The sequence below is a fragment of the Desmodus rotundus genome, chromosome 5 (assembly GCF_022682495.2).
Source record: "Desmodus rotundus isolate HL8 chromosome 5, HLdesRot8A.1, whole genome shotgun sequence".
In the NCBI taxonomy this organism is placed as follows: domain Eukaryota; kingdom Metazoa; phylum Chordata; class Mammalia; order Chiroptera; family Phyllostomidae; genus Desmodus; species Desmodus rotundus.
This window is the reverse complement of record NC_071391.1, coordinates 118,764,745-118,790,363: the sequence shown is the minus strand read 5'-3', so window position 1 is coordinate 118,790,363 and position 25,619 is coordinate 118,764,745.

Here is a 25,619-nt window from a genome sequence, read left to right as displayed (position 1 = left end):
GCCCCCCCCCCCCCCGCCTGGCCCGGAACCGTGGCCGGCCCCTCTTCCCGGCCCCAGGTCCCTAGTTCTTCCCCGGCACTCTGCCTCCGGCGGGGTGGGAGACGGGCTGGCAAGTGTGGTCCACGGGAAAAGGATCGGACCTCTGGGTGGCGGGGAGAGCTTCCAGTTCCACGGGACACGACCCCAGGGACCCTGTGAAGCAGGCCTGATATGTCCGGGGTGGGGCCCGTTGCCCCGAGGGAGGCTTCTGGTGGGGCTGCCTGCCCTGAGCCTGCCGGGTCCCGCGTCTTGGCCCGAAACCGGCCAGCCGCGGCTCTGACAAAAGCCATCTCCTGGGGGCCTCCCCCCTGTCCTTCGCAGTTGGGCGGTCGGGACGGAGGGGTCTGCGCCTTTCCAGCCACTTAGCCCAGTGACCCGCAGCCCGGCCCCAGAGTTCCAAGCTCCACGGAGGCAGGGGGCCTCTTATCACGGGAGGCAGGTGTCTCGCGGGGCTCAAGGGACGGCGTGGGCACTCTCCAGGCGAGAGAGGGTGCCCGTGCCCCGAGAGAGCCCCGGGGAGAGCCCGAGGCCTGGCCGCAGAGGCTGCCATTGCCTCCCCGGGCTCCTACCATGGGGCCTGGCCCTGCTCGCCCGAGGCCCAGGTTCACCGCAGGTGAATGCCTTTTGCGGACGCCGAGGACAGGAGGCCGCCGATTCCCTCACAGAGGTGGGGCTTCGAGCTCTGGGGGACTGAGGTCGCAGCGGTCACACTCCATTTTTGGGTGGTTCCGCACAGACTGGAGGGTTGAAGCGGCTGGGTCCAAGTCTGCCGCCTTGTGGCAGGGTGGGGGCGTTGCAGGCGAAGCAAGGCTCTTAGCCTCCCAGGCGGGGCACAGGGCCAGACTCCCCACGGGAGAACCGGTCCGTGGACGAGGGTCCCGCCCGCCCGCCCGCCCGCCCGGACCCGCTCCACCTGGCGCGGAGCCGTGGCCGGCTCCTCTTCCCGGCCCCAGGTCCCTAGTTCTTCCCTGGCACTCTGCCTCGGCGGGGGTGGGAGAGCTGCTGGGAAGTGTGGTCCACGGGAAAACGCGCGGTCCTCTGGGTGGCAGTGAGGGCTTCCCTTAACTCTGACACCGGCCCAGGGACCCTGTGAACCTGGCCTGATATCTCAAGGGGTGGGGGGGCACGTTGCCCGGAGGGATGCTCTTGGGGTGGGGCCTGCTTGCGCCTGCGCGGCCCCGCCTCCTGGCCCGAAACCACCCAGCCGCGGCTCGGACAAAAGCCATCTCCTGGGGGCCTCCCCCCTGTTCTTCCATCCGTAAAGGGGGACCCCTTTACGGATGGAAGAACAGGGGGATCTTCGCAGTGGTGGGGACGGGACGGAGGGGTCTGCGGGTTTGCCGCCACGTAGGCCAGTTGCTCGCACCCCGGCCCCATGTGTCCCGGCTCCATGGAGGAGTTGGGCCGCTTATGGCGGGATGCAGGCGTCCTGCGGGGGTCAAGGGACGGCGTGGGCACTCCCCGGGCGAGAGAGGGCGCCTGGGACCCGAGAGAGCACCCGGGAAAATGCCCAGCCCTGGCCCCCATGGCTCCAGTGGCCTCCCCAGGCTCCTGCCGCGGGGCCTGGTCCCGCTCACCTGGGCCCAGGTTCTCCGCAGGTGAATGCCTTTTGCGGACACCAAGGACCACAGGCCGCGGATCCCTTCACGGGGAGGGGGGGGTTCGAGCTCTGTGGGACCCAGGTCGCATCGCACACGGTCCCTTCTCGCAAAGTTCAGCCCAGACTTTAGAGAGTAGAAGCGTCTCGGTGCAAGTTTACCGCCTCGGGGCAGGGTGGGGCCGTTTGAGCCGAGAAAGACTCTTAGCCCCCCAGGCAGGTCTCAGGCCCAAGACCCCCCCGCGAGACCCGGTCCCTGGGCGTGGGTCCGGCCTGCCCGGGCCCCCCCCCCGCCCCCCGCCCCCCCCCCCCCCCCGCCTGGCCCGGAACCGTGGCCGGCCCCTCTTCCCGGCCCCAGGTCCCTAGTTCTTCCCCGGCACTCTGCCTCCGGCGGGGTGGGAGACGGGCTGGCAAGTGTGGTCCACGGGAAAAGGATCGGACCTCTGGGTGGCGGGGAGAGCTTCCAGTTCCACGGGACACGACCCCAGGGACCCTGTGAAGCAGGCCTGATATGTCCGGGGTGGGGCCCGTTGCCCCGAGGGAGGCTTCTGGTGGGGCTGCCTGCCCTGAGCCTGCCGGGTCCCGCGTCTTGGCCCGAAACCGGCCAGCCGCGGCTCTGACAAAAGCCATCTCCTGGGGGCCTCCCCCCTGTCCTTCGCAGTTGGGCGGTCGGGACGGAGGGGTCTGCGCCTTTCCAGCCACTTAGCCCAGTGACCCGCAGCCCGGCCCCAGAGTTCCAAGCTCCACGGAGGCAGGGGGCCTCTTATCACGGGAGGCAGGTGTCTCGCGGGGCTCAAGGGACGGCGTGGGCACTCTCCAGGCGAGAGAGGGTGCCCGTGCCCCGAGAGAGCCCCGGGGAGAGCCCGAGGCCTGGCCGCAGAGGCTGCCATTGCCTCCCCGGGCTCCTACCATGGGGCCTGGCCCTGCTCGCCCGAGGCCCAGGTTCACCGCAGGTGAATGCCTTTTGCGGACGCCGAGGACAGGAGGCCGCCGATTCCCTCACAGAGGTGGGGCTTCGAGCTCTGGGGGACTGAGGTCGCAGCGGTCACACTCCATTTTTGGGTGGTTCCGCACAGACTGGAGGGTTGAAGCGGCTGGGTCCAAGTCTGCCGCCTTGTGGCAGGGTGGGGGCGTTGCAGGCGAAGCAAGGCTCTTAGCCTCCCAGGCGGGGCACAGGGCCAGACTCCCCACGGGAGAACCGGTCCGTGGACGAGGGTCCCGCCCGCCCGCCCGCCCGCCCGGACCCGCTCCACCTGGCGCGGAGCCGTGGCCGGCTCCTCTTCCCGGCCCCAGGTCCCTAGTTCTTCCCTGGCACTCTGCCTCGGCGGGGGTGGGAGAGCTGCTGGGAAGTGTGGTCCACGGGAAAACGCGCGGTCCTCTGGGTGGCAGTGAGGGCTTCCCTTAACTCTGACACCGGCCCAGGGACCCTGTGAACCTGGCCTGATATCTCAAGGGGTGGGGGGGCACGTTGCCCGGAGGGATGCTCTTGGGGTGGGGCCTGCTTGCGCCTGCGCGGCCCCGCCTCCTGGCCCGAAACCACCCAGCCGCGGCTCGGACAAAAGCCATCTCCTGGGGGCCTCCCCCCTGTTCTTCCATCCGTAAAGGGGGACCCCTTTACGGATGGAAGAACAGGGGGATCTTCGCAGTGGTGGGGACGGGACGGAGGGGTCTGCGGGTTTGCCGCCACGTAGGCCAGTTGCTCGCACCCCGGCCCCATGTGTCCCGGCTCCATGGAGGAGTTGGGCCGCTTATGGCGGGATGCAGGCGTCCTGCGGGGGTCAAGGGACGGCGTGGGCACTCCCCGGGCGAGAGAGGGCGCCTGGGACCCGAGAGAGCACCCGGGAAAATGCCCAGCCCTGGCCCCCATGGCTCCAGTGGCCTCCCCAGGCTCCTGCCGCGGGGCCTGGTCCCGCTCACCTGGGCCCAGGTTCTCCGCAGGTGAATGCCTTTTGCGGACACCAAGGACCACAGGCCGCGGATCCCTTCACGGGGAGGGGGGGGTTCGAGCTCTGTGGGACCCAGGTCGCATCGCACACGGTCCCTTCTCGCAAAGTTCAGCCCAGACTTTAGAGAGTAGAAGCGTCTCGGTGCAAGTTTACCGCCTCGGGGCAGGGTGGGGCCGTTTGAGCCGAGAAAGACTCTTAGCCCCCCAGGCAGGTCTCAGGCCCAAGACCCCCCCGCGAGACCCGGTCCCTGGGCGTGGGTCCGGCCTGCCCGGGCCCCCCCCCCGCCCCCCGCCCCCCCCCCCCCCCGCCTGGCCCGGAACCGTGGCCGGCCCCTCTTCCCGGCCCCAGGTCCCTAGTTCTTCCCCGGCACTCTGCCTCCGGCGGGGTGGGAGACGGGCTGGCAAGTGTGGTCCACGGGAAAAGGATCGGACCTCTGGGTGGCGGGGAGAGCTTCCAGTTCCACGGGACACGACCCCAGGGACCCTGTGAAGCAGGCCTGATATGTCCGGGGTGGGGCCCGTTGCCCCGAGGGAGGCTTCTGGTGGGGCTGCCTGCCCTGAGCCTGCCGGGTCCCGCGTCTTGGCCCGAAACCGGCCAGCCGCGGCTCTGACAAAAGCCATCTCCTGGGGGCCTCCCCCCTGTCCTTCGCAGTTGGGCGGTCGGGACGGAGGGGTCTGCGCCTTTCCAGCCACTTAGCCCAGTGACCCGCAGCCCGGCCCCAGAGTTCCAAGCTCCACGGAGGCAGGGGGCCTCTTATCACGGGAGGCAGGTGTCTCGCGGGGCTCAAGGGACGGCGTGGGCACTCTCCAGGCGAGAGAGGGTGCCCGTGCCCCGAGAGAGCCCCGGGGAGAGCCCGAGGCCTGGCCGCAGAGGCTGCCATTGCCTCCCCGGGCTCCTACCATGGGGCCTGGCCCTGCTCGCCCGAGGCCCAGGTTCACCGCAGGTGAATGCCTTTTGCGGACGCCGAGGACAGGAGGCCGCCGATTCCCTCACAGAGGTGGGGCTTCGAGCTCTGGGGGACTGAGGTCGCAGCGGTCACACTCCATTTTTGGGTGGTTCCGCACAGACTGGAGGGTTGAAGCGGCTGGGTCCAAGTCTGCCGCCTTGTGGCAGGGTGGGGGCGTTGCAGGCGAAGCAAGGCTCTTAGCCTCCCAGGCGGGGCACAGGGCCAGACTCCCCACGGGAGAACCGGTCCGTGGACGAGGGTCCCGCCCGCCCGCCCGCCCGCCCGGACCCGCTCCACCTGGCGCGGAGCCGTGGCCGGCTCCTCTTCCCGGCCCCAGGTCCCTAGTTCTTCCCTGGCACTCTGCCTCGGCGGGGGTGGGAGAGCTGCTGGGAAGTGTGGTCCACGGGAAAACGCGCGGTCCTCTGGGTGGCAGTGAGGGCTTCCCTTAACTCTGACACCGGCCCAGGGACCCTGTGAACCTGGCCTGATATCTCAAGGGGTGGGGGGGCACGTTGCCCGGAGGGATGCTCTTGGGGTGGGGCCTGCTTGCGCCTGCGCGGCCCCGCCTCCTGGCCCGAAACCACCCAGCCGCGGCTCGGACAAAAGCCATCTCCTGGGGGCCTCCCCCCTGTTCTTCCATCCGTAAAGGGGGACCCCTTTACGGATGGAAGAACAGGGGGATCTTCGCAGTGGTGGGGACGGGACGGAGGGGTCTGCGGGTTTGCCGCCACGTAGGCCAGTTGCTCGCACCCCGGCCCCATGTGTCCCGGCTCCATGGAGGAGTTGGGCCGCTTATGGCGGGATGCAGGCGTCCTGCGGGGGTCAAGGGACGGCGTGGGCACTCCCCGGGCGAGAGAGGGCGCCTGGGACCCGAGAGAGCACCCGGGAAAATGCCCAGCCCTGGCCCCCATGGCTCCAGTGGCCTCCCCAGGCTCCTGCCGCGGGGCCTGGTCCCGCTCACCTGGGCCCAGGTTCTCCGCAGGTGAATGCCTTTTGCGGACACCAAGGACCACAGGCCGCGGATCCCTTCACGGGGAGGGGGGGGTTCGAGCTCTGTGGGACCCAGGTCGCATCGCACACGGTCCCTTCTCGCAAAGTTCAGCCCAGACTTTAGAGAGTAGAAGCGTCTCGGTGCAAGTTTACCGCCTCGGGGCAGGGTGGGGCCGTTTGAGCCGAGAAAGACTCTTAGCCCCCCAGGCAGGTCTCAGGCCCAAGACCCCCCCGCGAGACCCGGTCCCTGGGCGTGGGTCCGGCCTGCCCGGGCCCCCCCCCCCGCCCCCCGCCCCCCCCCCCCCCCCCGCCTGGCCCGGAACCGTGGCCGGCCCCTCTTCCCGGCCCCAGGTCCCTAGTTCTTCCCCGGCACTCTGCCTCCGGCGGGGTGGGAGACGGGCTGGCAAGTGTGGTCCACGGGAAAAGGATCGGACCTCTGGGTGGCGGGGAGAGCTTCCAGTTCCACGGGACACGACCCCAGGGACCCTGTGAAGCAGGCCTGATATGTCCGGGGTGGGGCCCGTTGCCCCGAGGGAGGCTTCTGGTGGGGCTGCCTGCCCTGAGCCTGCCGGGTCCCGCGTCTTGGCCCGAAACCGGCCAGCCGCGGCTCTGACAAAAGCCATCTCCTGGGGGCCTCCCCCCTGTCCTTCGCAGTTGGGCGGTCGGGACGGAGGGGTCTGCGCCTTTCCAGCCACTTAGCCCAGTGACCCGCAGCCCGGCCCCAGAGTTCCAAGCTCCACGGAGGCAGGGGGCCTCTTATCACGGGAGGCAGGTGTCTCGCGGGGCTCAAGGGACGGCGTGGGCACTCTCCAGGCGAGAGAGGGTGCCCGTGCCCCGAGAGAGCCCCGGGGAGAGCCCGAGGCCTGGCCGCAGAGGCTGCCATTGCCTCCCCGGGCTCCTACCATGGGGCCTGGCCCTGCTCGCCCGAGGCCCAGGTTCACCGCAGGTGAATGCCTTTTGCGGACGCCGAGGACAGGAGGCCGCCGATTCCCTCACAGAGGTGGGGCTTCGAGCTCTGGGGGACTGAGGTCGCAGCGGTCACACTCCATTTTTGGGTGGTTCCGCACAGACTGGAGGGTTGAAGCGGCTGGGTCCAAGTCTGCCGCCTTGTGGCAGGGTGGGGGCGTTGCAGGCGAAGCAAGGCTCTTAGCCTCCCAGGCGGGGCACAGGGCCAGACTCCCCACGGGAGAACCGGTCCGTGGACGAGGGTCCCGCCCGCCCGCCCGCCCGCCCGGACCCGCTCCACCTGGCGCGGAGCCGTGGCCGGCTCCTCTTCCCGGCCCCAGGTCCCTAGTTCTTCCCTGGCACTCTGCCTCGGCGGGGGTGGGAGAGCTGCTGGGAAGTGTGGTCCACGGGAAAACGCGCGGTCCTCTGGGTGGCAGTGAGGGCTTCCCTTAACTCTGACACCGGCCCAGGGACCCTGTGAACCTGGCCTGATATCTCAAGGGGTGGGGGGGCACGTTGCCCGGAGGGATGCTCTTGGGGTGGGGCCTGCTTGCGCCTGCGCGGCCCCGCCTCCTGGCCCGAAACCACCCAGCCGCGGCTCGGACAAAAGCCATCTCCTGGGGGCCTCCCCCCTGTTCTTCCATCCGTAAAGGGGGACCCCTTTACGGATGGAAGAACAGGGGGATCTTCGCAGTGGTGGGGACGGGACGGAGGGGTCTGCGGGTTTGCCGCCACGTAGGCCAGTTGCTCGCACCCCGGCCCCATGTGTCCCGGCTCCATGGAGGAGTTGGGCCGCTTATGGCGGGATGCAGGCGTCCTGCGGGGGTCAAGGGACGGCGTGGGCACTCCCCGGGCGAGAGAGGGCGCCTGGGACCCGAGAGAGCACCCGGGAAAATGCCCAGCCCTGGCCCCCATGGCTCCAGTGGCCTCCCCAGGCTCCTGCCGCGGGGCCTGGTCCCGCTCACCTGGGCCCAGGTTCTCCGCAGGTGAATGCCTTTTGCGGACACCAAGGACCACAGGCCGCGGATCCCTTCACGGGGAGGGGGGGGTTCGAGCTCTGTGGGACCCAGGTCGCATCGCACACGGTCCCTTCTCGCAAAGTTCAGCCCAGACTTTAGAGAGTAGAAGCGTCTCGGTGCAAGTTTACCGCCTCGGGGCAGGGTGGGGCCGTTTGAGCCGAGAAAGACTCTTAGCCCCCCAGGCAGGTCTCAGGCCCAAGACCCCCCCGCGAGACCCGGTCCCTGGGCGTGGGTCCGGCCTGCCCGGGCCCCCCCCCCGCCCCCCGCCCCCCCCCCCCCCCCGCCTGGCCCGGAACCGTGGCCGGCCCCTCTTCCCGGCCCCAGGTCCCTAGTTCTTCCCCGGCACTCTGCCTCCGGCGGGGTGGGAGACGGACTGGCAAGTGTGGTCCACGGGAAAAGGATCGGACCTCTGGGTGGCGGGGAGAGCTTCCAGTTCCACGGGACACGACCCCAGGGACCCTGTGAAGCAGGCCTGATATGTCCGGGGTGGGGCCCGTTGCCCCGAGGGAGGCTTCTGGTGGGGCTGCCTGCCCTGAGCCTGCCGGGTCCCGCGTCTTGGCCCGAAACCGGCCAGCCGCGGCTCTGACAAAAGCCATCTCCTGGGGGCCTCCCCCCTGTCCTTCGCAGTTGGGCGGTCGGGACGGAGGGGTCTGCGCCTTTCCAGCCACTTAGCCCAGTGACCCGCAGCCCGGCCCCAGAGTTCCAAGCTCCACGGAGGCAGGGGGCCTCTTATCACGGGAGGCAGGTGTCTCGCGGGGCTCAAGGGACGGCGTGGGCACTCTCCAGGCGAGAGAGGGTGCCCGTGCCCCGAGAGAGCCCCGGGGAGAGCCCGAGGCCTGGCCGCAGAGGCTGCCATTGCCTCCCCGGGCTCCTACCATGGGGCCTGGCCCTGCTCGCCCGAGGCCCAGGTTCACCGCAGGTGAATGCCTTTTGCGGACGCCGAGGACAGGAGGCCGCCGATTCCCTCACAGAGGTGGGGCTTCGAGCTCTGGGGGACTGAGGTCGCAGCGGTCACACTCCATTTTTGGGTGGTTCCGCACAGACTGGAGGGTTGAAGCGGCTGGGTCCAAGTCTGCCGCCTTGTGGCAGGGTGGGGGCGTTGCAGGCGAAGCAAGGCTCTTAGCCTCCCAGGCGGGGCACAGGGCCAGACTCCCCACGGGAGAACCGGTCCGTGGACGAGGGTCCCGCCCGCCCGCCCGCCCGCCCGGACCCGCTCCACCTGGCGCGGAGCCGTGGCCGGCTCCTCTTCCCGGCCCCAGGTCCCTAGTTCTTCCCTGGCACTCTGCCTCGGCGGGGGTGGGAGAGCTGCTGGGAAGTGTGGTCCACGGGAAAACGCGCGGTCCTCTGGGTGGCAGTGAGGGCTTCCCTTAACTCTGACACCGGCCCAGGGACCCTGTGAACCTGGCCTGATATCTCAAGGGGTGGGGGGGCACGTTGCCCGGAGGGATGCTCTTGGGGTGGGGCCTGCTTGCGCCTGCGCGGCCCCGCCTCCTGGCCCGAAACCACCCAGCCGCGGCTCGGACAAAAGCCATCTCCTGGGGGCCTCCCCCCTGTTCTTCCATCCGTAAAGGGGGACCCCTTTACGGATGGAAGAACAGGGGGATCTTCGCAGTGGTGGGGACGGGACGGAGGGGTCTGCGGGTTTGCCGCCACGTAGGCCAGTTGCTCGCACCCCGGCCCCATGTGTCCCGGCTCCATGGAGGAGTTGGGCCGCTTATGGCGGGATGCAGGCGTCCTGCGGGGGTCAAGGGACGGCGTGGGCACTCCCCGGGCGAGAGAGGGCGCCTGGGACCCGAGAGAGCACCCGGGAAAATGCCCAGCCCTGGCCCCCATGGCTCCAGTGGCCTCCCCAGGCTCCTGCCGCGGGGCCTGGTCCCGCTCACCTGGGCCCAGGTTCTCCGCAGGTGAATGCCTTTTGCGGACACCAAGGACCACAGGCCGCGGATCCCTTCACGGGGAGGGGGGGGTTCGAGCTCTGTGGGACCCAGGTCGCATCGCACACGGTCCCTTCTCGCAAAGTTCAGCCCAGACTTTAGAGAGTAGAAGCGTCTCGGTGCAAGTTTACCGCCTCGGGGCAGGGTGGGGCCGTTTGAGCCGAGAAAGACTCTTAGCCCCCCAGGCAGGTCTCAGGCCCAAGACCCCCCCGCGAGACCCGGTCCCTGGGCGTGGGTCCGGCCTGCCCGGGCCCCCCCCCCGCCCCCCGCCCCCCCCCCCCCCCGCCTGGCCCGGAACCGTGGCCGGCCCCTCTTCCCGGCCCCAGGTCCCTAGTTCTTCCCCGGCACTCTGCCTCCGGCGGGGTGGGAGACGGACTGGCAAGTGTGGTCCACGGGAAAAGGATCGGACCTCTGGGTGGCGGGGAGAGCTTCCAGTTCCACGGGACACGACCCCAGGGACCCTGTGAAGCAGGCCTGATATGTCCGGGGTGGGGCCCGTTGCCCCGAGGGAGGCTTCTGGTGGGGCTGCCTGCCCTGAGCCTGCCGGGTCCCGCGTCTTGGCCCGAAACCGGCCAGCCGCGGCTCTGACAAAAGCCATCTCCTGGGGGCCTCCCCCCTGTCCTTCGCAGTTGGGCGGTCGGGACGGAGGGGTCTGCGCCTTTCCAGCCACTTAGCCCAGTGACCCGCAGCCCGGCCCCAGAGTTCCAAGCTCCACGGAGGCAGGGGGCCTCTTATCACGGGAGGCAGGTGTCTCGCGGGGCTCAAGGGACGGCGTGGGCACTCTCCAGGCGAGAGAGGGTGCCCGTGCCCCGAGAGAGCCCCGGGGAGAGCCCGAGGCCTGGCCGCAGAGGCTGCCATTGCCTCCCCGGGCTCCTACCATGGGGCCTGGCCCTGCTCGCCCGAGGCCCAGGTTCACCGCAGGTGAATGCCTTTTGCGGACGCCGAGGACAGGAGGCCGCCGATTCCCTCACAGAGGTGGGGCTTCGAGCTCTGGGGGACTGAGGTCGCAGCGGTCACACTCCATTTTTGGGTGGTTCCGCACAGACTGGAGGGTTGAAGCGGCTGGGTCCAAGTCTGCCGCCTTGTGGCAGGGTGGGGGCGTTGCAGGCGAAGCAAGGCTCTTAGCCTCCCAGGCGGGGCACAGGGCCAGACTCCCCACGGGAGAACCGGTCCGTGGACGAGGGTCCCGCCCGCCCGCCCGCCCGCCCGGACCCGCTCCACCTGGCGCGGAGCCGTGGCCGGCTCCTCTTCCCGGCCCCAGGTCCCTAGTTCTTCCCTGGCACTCTGCCTCGGCGGGGGTGGGAGAGCTGCTGGGAAGTGTGGTCCACGGGAAAACGCGCGGTCCTCTGGGTGGCAGTGAGGGCTTCCCTTAACTCTGACACCGGCCCAGGGACCCTGTGAACCTGGCCTGATATCTCAAGGGGTGGGGGGGCACGTTGCCCGGAGGGATGCTCTTGGGGTGGGGCCTGCTTGCGCCTGCGCGGCCCCGCCTCCTGGCCCGAAACCACCCAGCCGCGGCTCGGACAAAAGCCATCTCCTGGGGGCCTCCCCCCTGTTCTTCCATCCGTAAAGGGGGACCCCTTTACGGATGGAAGAACAGGGGGATCTTCGCAGTGGTGGGGACGGGACGGAGGGGTCTGCGGGTTTGCCGCCACGTAGGCCAGTTGCTCGCACCCCGGCCCCATGTGTCCCGGCTCCATGGAGGAGTTGGGCCGCTTATGGCGGGATGCAGGCGTCCTGCGGGGGTCAAGGGACGGCGTGGGCACTCCCCGGGCGAGAGAGGGCGCCTGGGACCCGAGAGAGCACCCGGGAAAATGCCCAGCCCTGGCCCCCATGGCTCCAGTGGCCTCCCCAGGCTCCTGCCGCGGGGCCTGGTCCCGCTCACCTGGGCCCAGGTTCTCCGCAGGTGAATGCCTTTTGCGGACACCAAGGACCACAGGCCGCGGATCCCTTCACGGGGAGGGGGGGGTTCGAGCTCTGTGGGACCCAGGTCGCATCGCACACGGTCCCTTCTCGCAAAGTTCAGCCCAGACTTTAGAGAGTAGAAGCGTCTCGGTGCAAGTTTACCGCCTCGGGGCAGGGTGGGGCCGTTTGAGCCGAGAAAGACTCTTAGCCCCCCAGGCAGGTCTCAGGCCCAAGACCCCCCCGCGAGACCCGGTCCCTGGGCGTGGGTCCGGCCTGCCCGGGCCCCCCCCCCGCCCCCCCCCCCCGCCTGGCCCGGAACCGTGGCCGGCCCCTCTTCCCGGCCCCAGGTCCCTAGTTCTTCCCCGGCACTCTGCCTCCGGCGGGGTGGGAGACGGGCTGGCAAGTGTGGTCCACGGGAAAAGGATCGGACCTCTGGGTGGCGGGGAGAGCTTCCAGTTCCACGGGACACGACCCCAGGGACCCTGTGAAGCAGGCCTGATATGTCCGGGGTGGGGCCCGTTGCCCCGAGGGAGGCTTCTGGTGGGGCTGCCTGCCCTGAGCCTGCCGGGTCCCGCGTCTTGGCCCGAAACCGGCCAGCCGCGGCTCTGACAAAAGCCATCTCCTGGGGGCCTCCCCCCTGTCCTTCGCAGTTGGGCGGTCGGGACGGAGGGGTCTGCGCCTTTCCAGCCACTTAGCCCAGTGACCCGCAGCCCGGCCCCAGAGTTCCAAGCTCCACGGAGGCAGGGGGCCTCTTATCACGGGAGGCAGGTGTCTCGCGGGGCTCAAGGGACGGCGTGGGCACTCTCCAGGCGAGAGAGGGTGCCCGTGCCCCGAGAGAGCCCCGGGGAGAGCCCGAGGCCTGGCCGCAGAGGCTGCCATTGCCTCCCCGGGCTCCTACCATGGGGCCTGGCCCTGCTCGCCCGAGGCCCAGGTTCACCGCAGGTGAATGCCTTTTGCGGACGCCGAGGACAGGAGGCCGCCGATTCCCTCACAGAGGTGGGGCTTCGAGCTCTGGGGGACTGAGGTCGCAGCGGTCACACTCCATTTTTGGGTGGTTCCGCACAGACTGGAGGGTTGAAGCGGCTGGGTCCAAGTCTGCCGCCTTGTGGCAGGGTGGGGGCGTTGCAGGCGAAGCAAGGCTCTTAGCCTCCCAGGCGGGGCACAGGGCCAGACTCCCCACGGGAGAACCGGTCCGTGGACGAGGGTCCCGCCCGCCCGCCCGCCCGCCCGGACCCGCTCCACCTGGCGCGGAGCCGTGGCCGGCTCCTCTTCCCGGCCCCAGGTCCCTAGTTCTTCCCTGGCACTCTGCCTCGGCGGGGGTGGGAGAGCTGCTGGGAAGTGTGGTCCACGGGAAAACGCGCGGTCCTCTGGGTGGCAGTGAGGGCTTCCCTTAACTCTGACACCGGCCCAGGGACCCTGTGAACCTGGCCTGATATCTCAAGGGGTGGGGGGGCACGTTGCCCGGAGGGATGCTCTTGGGGTGGGGCCTGCTTGCGCCTGCGCGGCCCCGCCTCCTGGCCCGAAACCACCCAGCCGCGGCTCGGACAAAAGCCATCTCCTGGGGGCCTCCCCCCTGTTCTTCCATCCGTAAAGGGGGACCCCTTTACGGATGGAAGAACAGGGGGATCTTCGCAGTGGTGGGGACGGGACGGAGGGGTCTGCGGGTTTGCCGCCACGTAGGCCAGTTGCTCGCACCCCGGCCCCATGTGTCCCGGCTCCATGGAGGAGTTGGGCCGCTTATGGCGGGATGCAGGCGTCCTGCGGGGGTCAAGGGACGGCGTGGGCACTCCCCGGGCGAGAGAGGGCGCCTGGGACCCGAGAGAGCACCCGGGAAAATGCCCAGCCCTGGCCCCCATGGCTCCAGTGACCTCCCCAGGCTCCTGCCGCGGGGCCTGGTCCCGCTCACCTGGGCCCAGGTTCTCCGCAGGTGAATGCCTTTTGCGGACACCAAGGACCACAGGCCGCGGATCCCTTCACGGGGAGGGGGGGGTTCGAGCTCTGTGGGACCCAGGTCGCATCGCACACGGTCCCTTCTCGCAAAGTTCAGCCCAGACTTTAGAGAGTAGAAGCGTCTCGGTGCAAGTTTACCGCCTCGGGGCAGGGTGGGGCCGTTTGAGCCGAGAAAGACTCTTAGCCCCCCAGGCAGGTCTCAGGCCCAAGACCCCCCCGCGAGACCCGGTCCCTGGGCGTGGGTCCGGCCTGCCCGGGCCCCCCCCCCCGCCCCCCGCCCCCCCCCCCCCCCCCCCCCGCCTGGCCCGGAACCGTGGCCGGCCCCTCTTCCCGGCCCCAGGTCCCTAGTTCTTCCCCGGCACTCTGCCTCCGGCGGGGTGGGAGACGGGCTGGCAAGTGTGGTCCACGGGAAAAGGATCGGACCTCTGGGTGGCGGGGAGAGCTTCCAGTTCCACGGGACACGACCCCAGGGACCCTGTGAAGCAGGCCTGATATGTCCGGGGTGGGGCCCGTTGCCCCGAGGGAGGCTTCTGGTGGGGCTGCCTGCCCTGAGCCTGCCGGGTCCCGCGTCTTGGCCCGAAACCGGCCAGCCGCGGCTCTGACAAAAGCCATCTCCTGGGGGCCTCCCCCCTGTCCTTCGCAGTTGGGCGGTCGGGACGGAGGGGTCTGCGCCTTTCCAGCCACTTAGCCCAGTGACCCGCAGCCCGGCCCCAGAGTTCCAAGCTCCACGGAGGCAGGGGGCCTCTTATCACGGGAGGCAGGTGTCTCGCGGGGCTCAAGGGACGGCGTGGGCACTCTCCAGGCGAGAGAGGGTGCCCGTGCCCCGAGAGAGCCCCGGGGAGAGCCCGAGGCCTGGCCGCAGAGGCTGCCATTGCCTCCCCGGGCTCCTACCATGGGGCCTGGCCCTGCTCGCCCGAGGCCCAGGTTCACCGCAGGTGAATGCCTTTTGCGGACGCCGAGGACAGGAGGCCGCCGATTCCCTCACAGAGGTGGGGCTTCGAGCTCTGGGGGACTGAGGTCGCAGCGGTCACACTCCATTTTTGGGTGGTTCCGCACAGACTGGAGGGTTGAAGCGGCTGGGTCCAAGTCTGCCGCCTTGTGGCAGGGTGGGGGCGTTGCAGGCGAAGCAAGGCTCTTAGCCTCCCAGGCGGGGCACAGGGCCAGACTCCCCACGGGAGAACCGGTCCGTGGACGAGGGTCCCGCCCGCCCGCCCGCCCGCCCGGACCCGCTCCACCTGGCGCGGAGCCGTGGCCGGCTCCTCTTCCCGGCCCCAGGTCCCTAGTTCTTCCCTGGCACTCTGCCTCGGCGGGGGTGGGAGAGCTGCTGGGAAGTGTGGTCCACGGGAAAACGCGCGGTCCTCTGGGTGGCAGTGAGGGCTTCCCTTAACTCTGACACCGGCCCAGGGACCCTGTGAACCTGGCCTGATATCTCAAGGGGTGGGGGGGCACGTTGCCCGGAGGGATGCTCTTGGGGTGGGGCCTGCTTGCGCCTGCGCGGCCCCGCCTCCTGGCCCGAAACCACCCAGCCGCGGCTCGGACAAAAGCCATCTCCTGGGGGCCTCCCCCCTGTTCTTCCATCCGTAAAGGGGGACCCCTTTACGGATGGAAGAACAGGGGGATCTTCGCAGTGGTGGGGACGGGACGGAGGGGTCTGCGGGTTTGCCGCCACGTAGGCCAGTTGCTCGCACCCCGGCCCCATGTGTCCCGGCTCCATGGAGGAGTTGGGCCGCTTATGGCGGGATGCAGGCGTCCTGCGGGGGTCAAGGGACGGCGTGGGCACTCCCCGGGCGAGAGAGGGCGCCTGGGACCCGAGAGAGCACCCGGGAAAATGCCCAGCCCTGGCCCCCATGGCTCCAGTGGCCTCCCCAGGCTCCTGCCGCGGGGCCTGGTCCCGCTCACCTGGGCCCAGGTTCTCCGCAGGTGAATGCCTTTTGCGGACACCAAGGACCACAGGCCGCGGATCCCTTCACGGGGAGGGGGGGGTTCGAGCTCTGTGGGACCCAGGTCGCATCGCACACGGTCCCTTCTCGCAAAGTTCAGCCCAGACTTTAGAGAGTAGAAGCGTCTCGGTGCAAGTTTACCGCCTCGGGGCAGGGTGGGGCCGTTTGAGCCGAGAAAGACTCTTAGCCCCCCAGGCAGGTCTCAGGCCCAAGACCCCCCCGCGAGACCCGGTCCCTGGGCGTGGGTCCGGCCTGCCCGGGCCCCCCCCCCCGCCCCCCGCCCCCCCCCCCCCCCGCCTGGCCCGGAACCGTGGCCGGCCCCTCTTCCCGGCCCCAGGTCCCTAGTTCTTCCCCGGCACTCTGCCTCCGGCGGGGTGGGAGACGGGCTGGCAAGTGTGGTCCACGGGAAAAGGATCGGACCTCTGGGTGGCGGGGAGAGCTTCCAGTTCCACGGGACACGACCCCAGGGACCCTGTGAAGCAGGCCTGATATGTCCGGGGTGGGGCCCGTTGCCCCGAGGGAGGCTTCTGGTGGGGCTGCCTGCCCTGAGCCTGCCGGGTCCCGCGTCTTGGCCCGAAACCGGCCAGCCGCGGCTCTGACAAAAGCCATCTCCTGGGGGCCTCCCCCCTGTCCTTCACAGTTGGGCGGTCGGGACGGAGGGGTCTGCGCCTTTCCAGCCACTTAGCCCAGTGACCCGCAACCCGGCCCCAGAGTTCCAAGCTCCACGGAGGCAGGGGGCCTCTTATCACGGGAGGCAGGTGTCTCGCGGGGCTCAAGGGACGGCGTGGGCACTCTCCAGGCGAGAGAGGGTGCCCGTGCCCCGAGAGAGCCCCGGGGAGAGCCCGAGGCCTGGCCGCAGAGGCTGCCATTGCCTCCCCGGGCTCCTACCATGGGGCCTGGCCCTGCTCGCCCGAGGCCCAGGTTCACCGCAGGTGAATGCCTTTTGCGGACGCCGAGGACAGGAGGCCGCCGATTCCCTCACAGAGGTGGGGCTTCGAGCTCTGGGGGACTGAGGTCGCAGCGGTCACACTCCATTTTTGGGTGGTTCCGCACAGACTGGAGGGTTGAAGCGGCTGGGTCCAAGTCTGCCGCCTTGTGGCAGGGTGGGGGCGTTGCAGGCGAAGCAAGGCTCTTAGCCTCCCAGGCGGGGCACAGGGCCAGACTCCCCACGGGAGAACCGGTCCGTGGACGAGGGTCCCGCCCGCCCGCCCGCCCGCCCGGACCCGCTCCACCTGGCGCGGAGCCGTGGCCGGCTCCTCTTCCCGGCCCCAGGTCCCTAGTTCTTCCCTGGCACTCTGCCTCGGCGGGGGTGGGAGAGCTGCTGGGAAGTGTGGTCCACGGGAAAACGCGCGGTCCTCTGGGTGGCAGTGAGGGCTTCCCTTAACTCTGACACCGGCCCAGGGACCCTGTGAACCTGGCCTGATATCTCAAGGGGTGGGGGGGCACGTTGCCCGGAGGGATGCTCTTGGGGTGGGGCCTGCTTGCGCCTGCGCGGCCCCGCCTCCTGGCCCGAAACCACCCAGCCGCGGCTCGGACAAAAGCCATCTCCTGGGGGCCTCCCCCCTGTTCTTCCATCCGTAAAGGGGGACCCCTTTACGGATGGAAGAACAGGGGGATCTTCGCAGTGGTGGGGACGGGACGGAGGGGTCTGCGGGTTTGCCGCCACGTAGGCCAGTTGCTCGCACCCCGGCCCCATGTGTCCCGGCTCCATGGAGGAGTTGGGCCGCTTATGGCGGGATGCAGGCGTCCTGCGGGGGTCAAGGGACGGCGTGGGCACTCCCCGGGCGAGAGAGGGCGCCTGGGACCCGAGAGAGCACCCGGGAAAATGCCCAGCCCTGGCCCCCATGGCTCCAGTGGCCTCCCCAGGCTCCTGCCGCGGGGCCTGGTCCCGCTCACCTGGGCCCAGGTTCTCCGCAGGTGAATGCCTTTTGCGGACACCAAGGACCACAGGCCGCGGATCCCTTCACGGGGAGGGGGGGGTTCGAGCTCTGTGGGACCCAGGTCGCATCGCACACGGTCCCTTCTCGCAAAGTTCAGCCCAGACTTTAGAGAGTAGAAGCGTCTCGGTGCAAGTTTACCGCCTCGGGGCAGGGTGGGGCCGTTTGAGCCGAGAAAGACTCTTAGCCCCCCAGGCAGGTCTCAGGCCCAAGACCCCCCCGCGAGACCCGGTCCCTGGGCGTGGGTCCGGCCTGCCCGGGCCCCCCCCCCGCCCCCCCCCCCCGCCTGGCCCGGAACCGTGGCCGGCCCCTCTTCCCGGCCCCAGGTCCCTAGTTCTTCCCCGGCACTCTGCCTCCGGCGGGGTGGGAGACGGGCTGGCAAGTGTGGTCCACGGGAAAAGGATCGGACCTCTGGGTGGCGGGGAGAGCTTCCAGTTCCACGGGACACGACCCCAGGGACCCTGTGAAGCAGGCCTGATATGTCCGGGGTGGGGCCCGTTGCCCCGAGGGAGGCTTCTGGTGGGGCTGCCTGCCCTGAGCCTGCCGGGTCCCGCGTCTTGGCCCGAAACCGGCCAGCCGCGGCTCTGACAAAAGCCATCTCCTGGGGGCCTCCCCCCTGTCCTTCGCAGTTGGGCGGTCGGGACGGAGGGGTCTGCGCCTTTCCAGCCACTTAGCCCAGTGACCCGCAGCCCGGCCCCAGAGTTCCAAGCTCCACGGAGGCAGGGGGCCTCTTATCACGGGAGGCAGGTGTCTCGCGGGGCTCAAGGGACGGCGTGGGCACTCTCCAGGCGAGAGAGGGTGCCCGTGCCCCGAGAGAGCCCCGGGGAGAGCCCGAGGCCTGGCCGCAGAGGCTGCCATTGCCTCCCCGGGCTCCTACCATGGGGCCTGGCCCTGCTCGCCCGAGGCCCAGGTTCACCGCAGGTGAATGCCTTTTGCGGACGCCGAGGACAGGAGGCCGCCGATTCCCTCACAGAGGTGGGGCTTCGAGCTCTGGGGGACTGAGGTCGCAGCGGTCACACTCCATTTTTGGGTGGTTCCGCACAGACTGGAGGGTTGAAGCGGCTGGGTCCAAGTCTGCCGCCTTGTGGCAGGGTGGGGGCGTTGCAGGCGAAGCAAGGCTCTTAGCCTCCCAGGCGGGGCACAGGGCCAGACTCCCCACGGGAGAACCGGTCCGTGGACGAGGGTCCCGCCCGCCCGCCCGCCCGGACCCGCTCCACCTGGCGCGGAGCCGTGGCCGGCTCCTCTTCCCGGGCCCAGGTCCCTAGTTCTTCCCTGTCACTCTGCCTCGGCGGGGGTGGGAGAGCTGCTGGGAAGTGTGGTCCACGGGAAAACGCGCGGTCCTCTGGGTTGCAGTGAGGGCTTCCCTTAACTCTGACACCGGCCCAGGGACCCTGTGAACCTGGCCTGATATCTCAAGGGGTGGGGGGGCACGTTGCCCGGAGGGATGCTCTTGGGGTGGGGCCTGCTTGCGCCTGCGCGGCCCCGCCTCCTGGCCCGAAACCACCCAGCCGCGGCTCGGACAAAAGCCATCTCCTGGGGGCCTCCCCCCTGTTCTTCCATCCGTAAAGGGGGACCCCTTTACGGATGGAAGAACAGGGGGATCTTCGCAGTGGTGGGGACGGGACGGAGGGGTCTGCGGGTTTGCCGCCACGTAGGCCAGTTGCTCGCACCCCGGCCCCATGTGTCCCGGCTCCATGGAGGAGTTGGGCCGCTTATGGCGGGATGCAGGCGTCCTGCGGGGGTCAAGGGACGGCGTGGGCACTCCCCGGGCGAGAGAGGGCGCCTGGGACCCGAGAGAGCACCCGGGAAAATGCCCAGCCCTGGCCCCCATGGCTCCAGTGGCCTCCCCAGGCTCCTGCCGCGGGGCCTGGTCCCGCTCACCTGGGCCCAGGTTCTCCGCAGGTGAATGCCTTTTGCGGACACCAAGGACCACAGGCCGCGGATCCCTTCACGGGGAGGGTGGGGTTCGAGCTCTGTGGGACCCAGGTCGCATCGCACACGGTCCCTTCTCGCAAAGTTCAGCCCAGACTTTAGAGAGTAGAAGCGTCTCGGTGCAAGTTTACCGCCTCGGGGCAGGGTGGGGCCGTTTGAGCCGAGAAAGACTCTTAGCCCCCCAGGCAGGTCTCAGGCCCAAGACCCCCCCGCGAGACCCGGTCCCTGGGCGTGGGTCCGGCCTGCCCGGGCCCCCCCCCCGCCCCACGCCCCCCCCCCCGCCTGGCCCGGAACCGTGGCCGGCCCCTCTTCCCGGCCCCAGGTCCCTAGTTCTTCCCCGGCACTCTGCCTCCGGCGGGGTGGGAGACGGGCTGGCAAGTGTGGTCCACGGGAAAAGGATCGGACCTCTGGGTGGCGGGGAGAGCTTCCAGTTCCACGGGACACGACCCCAGGGACCCTGTGAAGCAGGCCTGATATGTCCGGGGTGGGGCCCGTTGCCCCGAGGGAGGCTTCTGGTGGGGCTGCCTGCCCTGAGCCTGCCGGGTCCCGCGTCTTGGCCCGAAACCGGCCAGCCGCGGCTCTGACAAAAGCCATCTCCTGGGGGCCTCCCCCCTGTCCTTCGCAGTTGGGCGGTCGGGACGGAGGGGTCTGCGCCTTTCCAGCCACTTAGCCCAGTGACCCGCAGCCCGGCCCCAGAGTTCCAAGCTCCACGGAGGCAGGGGGCCTCTTATCACGGGAGGCAGGTGTCTCGCGGGGCTCAAGGGACGGCGTGGGCACTCTCCAGGCGAGAGAGGGTGCCCGTGCCCCGAGAGAGCCCCGGGGAGAGCCCGAGGCCTGGCCGCAGAGACTGCCATTGCCTCCCCGGGCTCCTACCATGGGGCCTGGCCCTGCTCGCCCGAGGCCCAGGTTCACCGCAGGTGAATGCCTTTTGCGGACGCCGAGGACAGGAGGCCGCCGATTCCCTCACAGAGGTGGGGCTTCGAGCTCTGGGGGACTGAGGTCGCAGCGGTCACACTCCATTTTTGGGTGGTTCCGCACAGACTGGAGGGTTGAAGCGGCTGGGTCCAAGTCTGCCGCCTTGTGGCAGGGTGGGGGCGTTGCAGGCGAAGCAAGGCTCTTAGCCTCCCAGGCGGGGCACAGGGCCAGACTCCCCACGGGAGAACCGGTCCGTGGACGAGGGTCCCGCCCGCCCGCCCGCCCGGACCCGCTCCACCTGGCGCGGAGCCGTGGCCGGCTCCTCTTCCCGGCCCCAGGTCCCTAGTTCTTCCCTGGCACTCTGCCTCGGCGGGGGTGGGAGAGCTGCTGGGAAGTGTGGTCCACGGGAAAACGCGCGGTCCTCTGGGTGGCAGTGAGGGCTTCCCTTAACTCTGACACCGGCCCAGGGACCCTGTGAACCTGGCCTGATATCTCAAGGGGTGGGGGGGCACGTTGCCCGGAGGGATGCTCTTGGGGTGGGGCCTGCTTGCGCCTGCGCGGCCCCGCCTCCTGGCCCGAAACCACCCAGCCGCGGCTCGGACAAAAGCCATCTCCTGGGGGCCTCCCCCCTGTTCTTCCATCCGTAAAGGGGGACCCCTTTACGGATGGAAGAACAGGGGGATCTTCGCAGTGGTGGGGACGGGACGGAGGGGTCTGCGGGTTTGCCGCCACGTAGGCCAGTTGCTCGCACCCCGGCCCCATGTGTCCCGGCTCCATGGAGGAGTTGGGCCGCTTATGGCGGGATGCAGGCGTCCTGCGGGGGTCAAGGGACGGCGTGGGCACTCCCCGGGCGAGAGAGGGCGCCTGGGACCCGAGAGAGCACCCGGGAAAATGCCCAGCCCTGGCCCCCATGGCTCCAGTGGCCTCCCCAGGCTCCTGCCGCGGGGCCTGGTCCCGCTCACCTGGGCCCAGGTTCTCCGCAGGTGAATGCCTTTTGCGGACACCAAGGACCACAGGCCGCGGATCCCTTCACGGGGAGGGGGGGGTTCGAGCTCTGTGGGACCCAGGTCGCATCGCACACGGTCCCTTCTCGCAAAGTTCAGCCCAGACTTTAGAGAGTAGAAGCGTCTCGGTGCAAGTTTACCGCCTCGGGGCAGGGTGGGGCCGTTTGAGCCGAGAAAGACTCTTAGCCCCCCAGGCAGGTCTCAGGCCCAAGACCCCCCCCGCGAGACCCGGTCCCTGGGCGTGGGTCCGGCCTGCCCGGGCCCCCCCCCCCCGCCCCCCCCCCCGCCTGGCCCGGAACCGTGGCCGGCCCCTCTTCCCGGCCCCAGGTCCCTAGTTCTTCCCCGGCACTCTGCCTCCGGCGGGGTGGGAGACGGGCTGGCAAGTGTGGTCCACGGGAAAAGGATCGGACCTCTGGGTGGCGGGGAGAGCTTCCAGTTCCACGGGACACGACCCCAGGGACCCTGTGAAGCAGGCCTGATATGTCCGGGGTGGGGCCCGTTGCCCCGAGGGAGGCTTCTGGTGGGGCTGCCTGCCCTGAGCCTGCCGGGTCCCGCGTCTTGGCCCGAAACCGGCCAGCCGCGGCTCTGACAAAAGCCATCTCCTGGGGGCCTCCCCCCTGTCCTTCGCAGTTGGGCGGTCGGGACGGAGGGGTCTGCGCCTTTCCAGCCACTTAGCCCAGTGACCCGCAGCCCGGCCCCAGAGTTCCAAGCTCCACGGAGGCAGGGGGCCTCTTATCACGGGAGGCAGGTGTCTCGCGGGGCTCAAGGGACGGCGTGGGCACTCTCCAGGCGAGAGAGGGTGCCCGTGCCCCGAGAGAGCCCCGGGGAGAGCCCGAGGCCTGGCCGCAGAGGCTGCCATTGCCTCCCCGGGCTCCTACCATGGGGCCTGGCCCTGCTCGCCCGAGGCCCAGGTTCACCGCAGGTGAATGCCTTTTGCGGACGCCGAGGACAGGAGGCCGCCGATTCCCTCACAGAGGTGGGGCTTCGAGCTCTGGGGGACTGAGGTCGCAGCGGTCACACTCCATTTTTGGGTGGTTCCGCACAGACTGGAGGGTTGAAGCGGCTGGGTCCAAGTCTGCCGCCTTGTGGCAGGGTGGGGGCGTTGCAGGCGAAGCAAGGCTCTTAGCCTCCCAGGCGGGGCACAGGGCCAGACTCCCCACGGGAGAACCGGTCCGTGGACGAGGGTCCCGCCCGCCCGCCCGCCCGGACCCGCTCCACCTGGCGCGGAGCCGTGGCCGGCTCCTCTTCCCGGGCCCAGGTCCCTAGTTCTTCCCTGTCACTCTGCCTCGGCGGGGGTGGGAGAGCTGCTGGGAAGTGTGGTCCACGGGAAAACGCGCGGTCCTCTGGGTTGCAGTGAGGGCTTCCCTTAACTCTGACACCGGCCCAGGGACCCTGTGAACCTGGCCTGATATCTCAAGGGGTGGGGGGGCACGTTGCCCGGAGGGATGCTCTTGGGGTGGGGCCTGCTTGCGCCTGCGCGGCCCCGCCTCCTGGCCCGAAACCACCCAGCCGCGGCTCGGACAAAAGCCATCTCCTGGGGGCCTCCCCCCTGTTCTTCCATCCGTAAAGGGGGACCCCTTTACGGATGGAAGAACAGGGGGATCTTCGCAGTGGTGGGGACGGGACGGAGGGGTCTGCGGGTTTGCCGCCACGTAGGCCAGTTGCTCGCACCCCGGCCCCATGTGTCCCGGCTCCATGGAGGAGTTGGGCCGCTTATGGCGGGATGCAGGCGTCCTGCGGGGGTCAAGGGACGGCGTGGGCACTCCCCGGGCGAGAGAGGGCGCCTGGGACCCGAGAGAGCACCCGGGAAAATGCCCAGCCCTGGCCCCCATGGCTCCAGTGGCCTCCCCAGGCTCCTGCCGCGGGGCCTGGTCCCGCTCACCTGGGCCCAGGTTCTCCGCAGGTGAATGCCTTTTGCGGACACCAAGGACCACAGGCCGCGGATCCCTTCACGGGGAGGGGGGGGTTCGAGCTCTGTGGGACCCAGGTCGCATCGCACACGGTCCCTTCTCGCAAAGTTCAGCCCAGACTTTAGAGAGTAGAAGCGTCTCGGTGCAAGTTTACCGCCTCGGGGCAGGGTGGGGCCGTTTGAGCCGAGAAAGACTCTTAGCCCCCCAGGCAGGTCTCAGGCCCAAGACCCCCCCGCGAGACCCGGTCCCTGGGCGTGGGTCCGGCCTGCCCGGGCCCCCCCCCCCGCCCCACGCCCCCCCCCCCCGCCTGGCCCGGAACCGTGGCCGGCCCCTCTTCCCGGCCCCAGGTCCCTAGTTCTTCCCCGGCACTCTGCCTCCGGCGGGGTGGGAGACGGGCTGGCAAGTGTGGTCCACGGGAAAAGGATCGGACCTCTGGGTGGCGGGGAGAGCTTCCAGTTCCACGGGACACGACCCCAGGGACCCTGTGAAGCAGGCCTGATATGTCCGGGGTGGGGCCCGTTGCCCCGAGGGAGGCTTCTGGTGGGGCTGCCTGCCCTGAGCCTGCCGGGTCCCGCGTCTTGGCCCGAAACCGGCCAGCCGCGGCTCTGACAAAAGCCATCTCCTGGGGGCCTCCCCCCTGTCCTTCGCAGTTGGGCGGTCGGGACGGAGGGGTCTGCGCCTTTCCAGCCACTTAGCCCAGTGACCCGCAGCCCGGCCCCAGAGTTCCAAGCTCCACGGAGGCAGGGGGCCTCTTATCACGGGAGGCAGGTGTCTCGCGGGGCTCAAGGGACGGCGTGGGCACTCTCCAGGCGAGAGAGGGTGCCCGTGCCCCGAGAGAGCCCCGGGGAGAGCCCGAGGCCTGGCCGCAGAGACTGCCATTGCCTCCCCGGGCTCCTACCATGGGGCCTGGCCCTGCTCGCCCGAGGCCCAGGTTCACCGCAGGTGAATGCCTTTTGCGGACGCCGAGGACAGGAGGCCGCCGATTCCCTCACAGAGGTGGGGCTTCGAGCTCTGGGGGACTGAGGTCGCAGCGGTCACACTCCATTTTTGGGTGGTTCCGCACAGACTGGAGGGTTGAAGCGGCTGGGTCCAAGTCTGCCGCCTTGTGGCAGGGTGGGGGCGTTGCAGGCGAAGCAAGGCTCTTAGCCTCCCAGGCGGGGCACAGGGCCAGACTCCCCACGGGAGAACCGGTCCGTGGACGAGGGTCCCGCCCGCCCGCCCGCCCGGACCCGCTCCACCTGGCGCGGAGCCGTGGCCGGCTCCTCTTCCCGGCCCCAGGTCCCTAGTTCTTCCCTGGCACTCTGCCTCGGCGGGGGTGGGAGAGCTGCTGGGAAGTGTGGTCCACGGGAAAACGCGCGGTCCTCTGGGTGGCAGTGAGGGCTTCCCTTAACTCTGACACCGGCCCAGGGACCCTGTGAACCTGGCCTGATATCTCAAGGGGTGGGGGGGCACGTTGCCCGGAGGGTTGCTCTTGGGGTGGGGCCTGCTTGCGCCTGCGCGGCCCCGCCTCCTGGCCCGAAACCACCCAGCCGCGGCTCGGACAAAAGCCATCTCCTGGAGGCCTCCCCCCTGTTCTTCCATCCGTAAAGGGGGACCCCTTTACGGATGGAAGAACAGGGGGATCTTCGCAGTGGTGGGGACGGGACGGAGGGGTCTGCGGGTTTGCCGCCACGTAGGCCAGTTGCTCGCACCCCGGCCCCATGTGTCCCGGCTCCATGGAGGAGTTGGGCCGCTTATGGCGGGATGCAGGCGTCCTGCGGGGGTCAAGGGACGGCGTGGGCACTCCCCGGGCGAGAGAGGGCGCCTGGGACCCGAGAGAGCACCCGGGAAAATGCCCAGCCCTGGCCCCCATGGCTCCAGTGGCCTCCCCAGGCTCCTGCCGCGGGGCCTGGTCCCGCTCACCTGGGCCCAGGTTCTCCGCAGGTGAATGCCTTTTGCGGACACCAAGGACCACAGGCCGCGGATCCCTTCACGGGGAGGGGGGGGTTCGAGCTCTGTGGGACCCAGGTCGCATCGCACACGGTCCCTTCTCGCAAAGTTCAGCCCAGACTTTAGAGAGTAGAAGCGTCTCGGTGCTAGTTTACCGCCTCGGGGCAGGGTGGGGCCGTTTGAGCCGAGAAAGACTCTTAGCCCCCCAGGCAGGTCTCAGGCCCAAGACCCCCCCGCGAGACCCGGTCCCTGGGCGTGGGTCCGGCCTGCCCGGGCCCCCCCCCCCGCCCCCCGCCCCCCCCCCCCCCGCCTGGCCCGGAACCGTGGCCGGCCCCTCTTCCCGGCCCCAGGTCCCTAGTTCTTCCCCGGCACTCTGCCTCCGGCGGGGTGGGAGACGGGCTGGCAAGTGTGGTCCACGGGAAAAGGATCGGACCTCTGGGTGGCGGGGAGAGCTTCCAGTTCCACGGGACACGACCCCAGGGACCCTGTGAAGCAGGCCTGATATGTCCGGGGTGGGGCCCGTTGCCCCGAGGGAGGCTTCTGGTGGGGCTGCCTGCCCTGAGCCTGCCGGGTCCCGTGTCTTGGCCCGAAACCGGCCAGCCGCGGCTCTGACAAAAGCCATCTCCTGGGGGCCTCCCCCCTGTCCTTCGCAGTTGGGCGGTCGGGACGGAGGGGTCTGCGCCTTTCCAGCCACTTAGCCCAGTGACCCGCAGCCCGGCCCCAGAGTTCCAAGCTCCACGGAGGCAGGGGGCCTCTTATCACGGGAGGCAGGTGTCTCGCG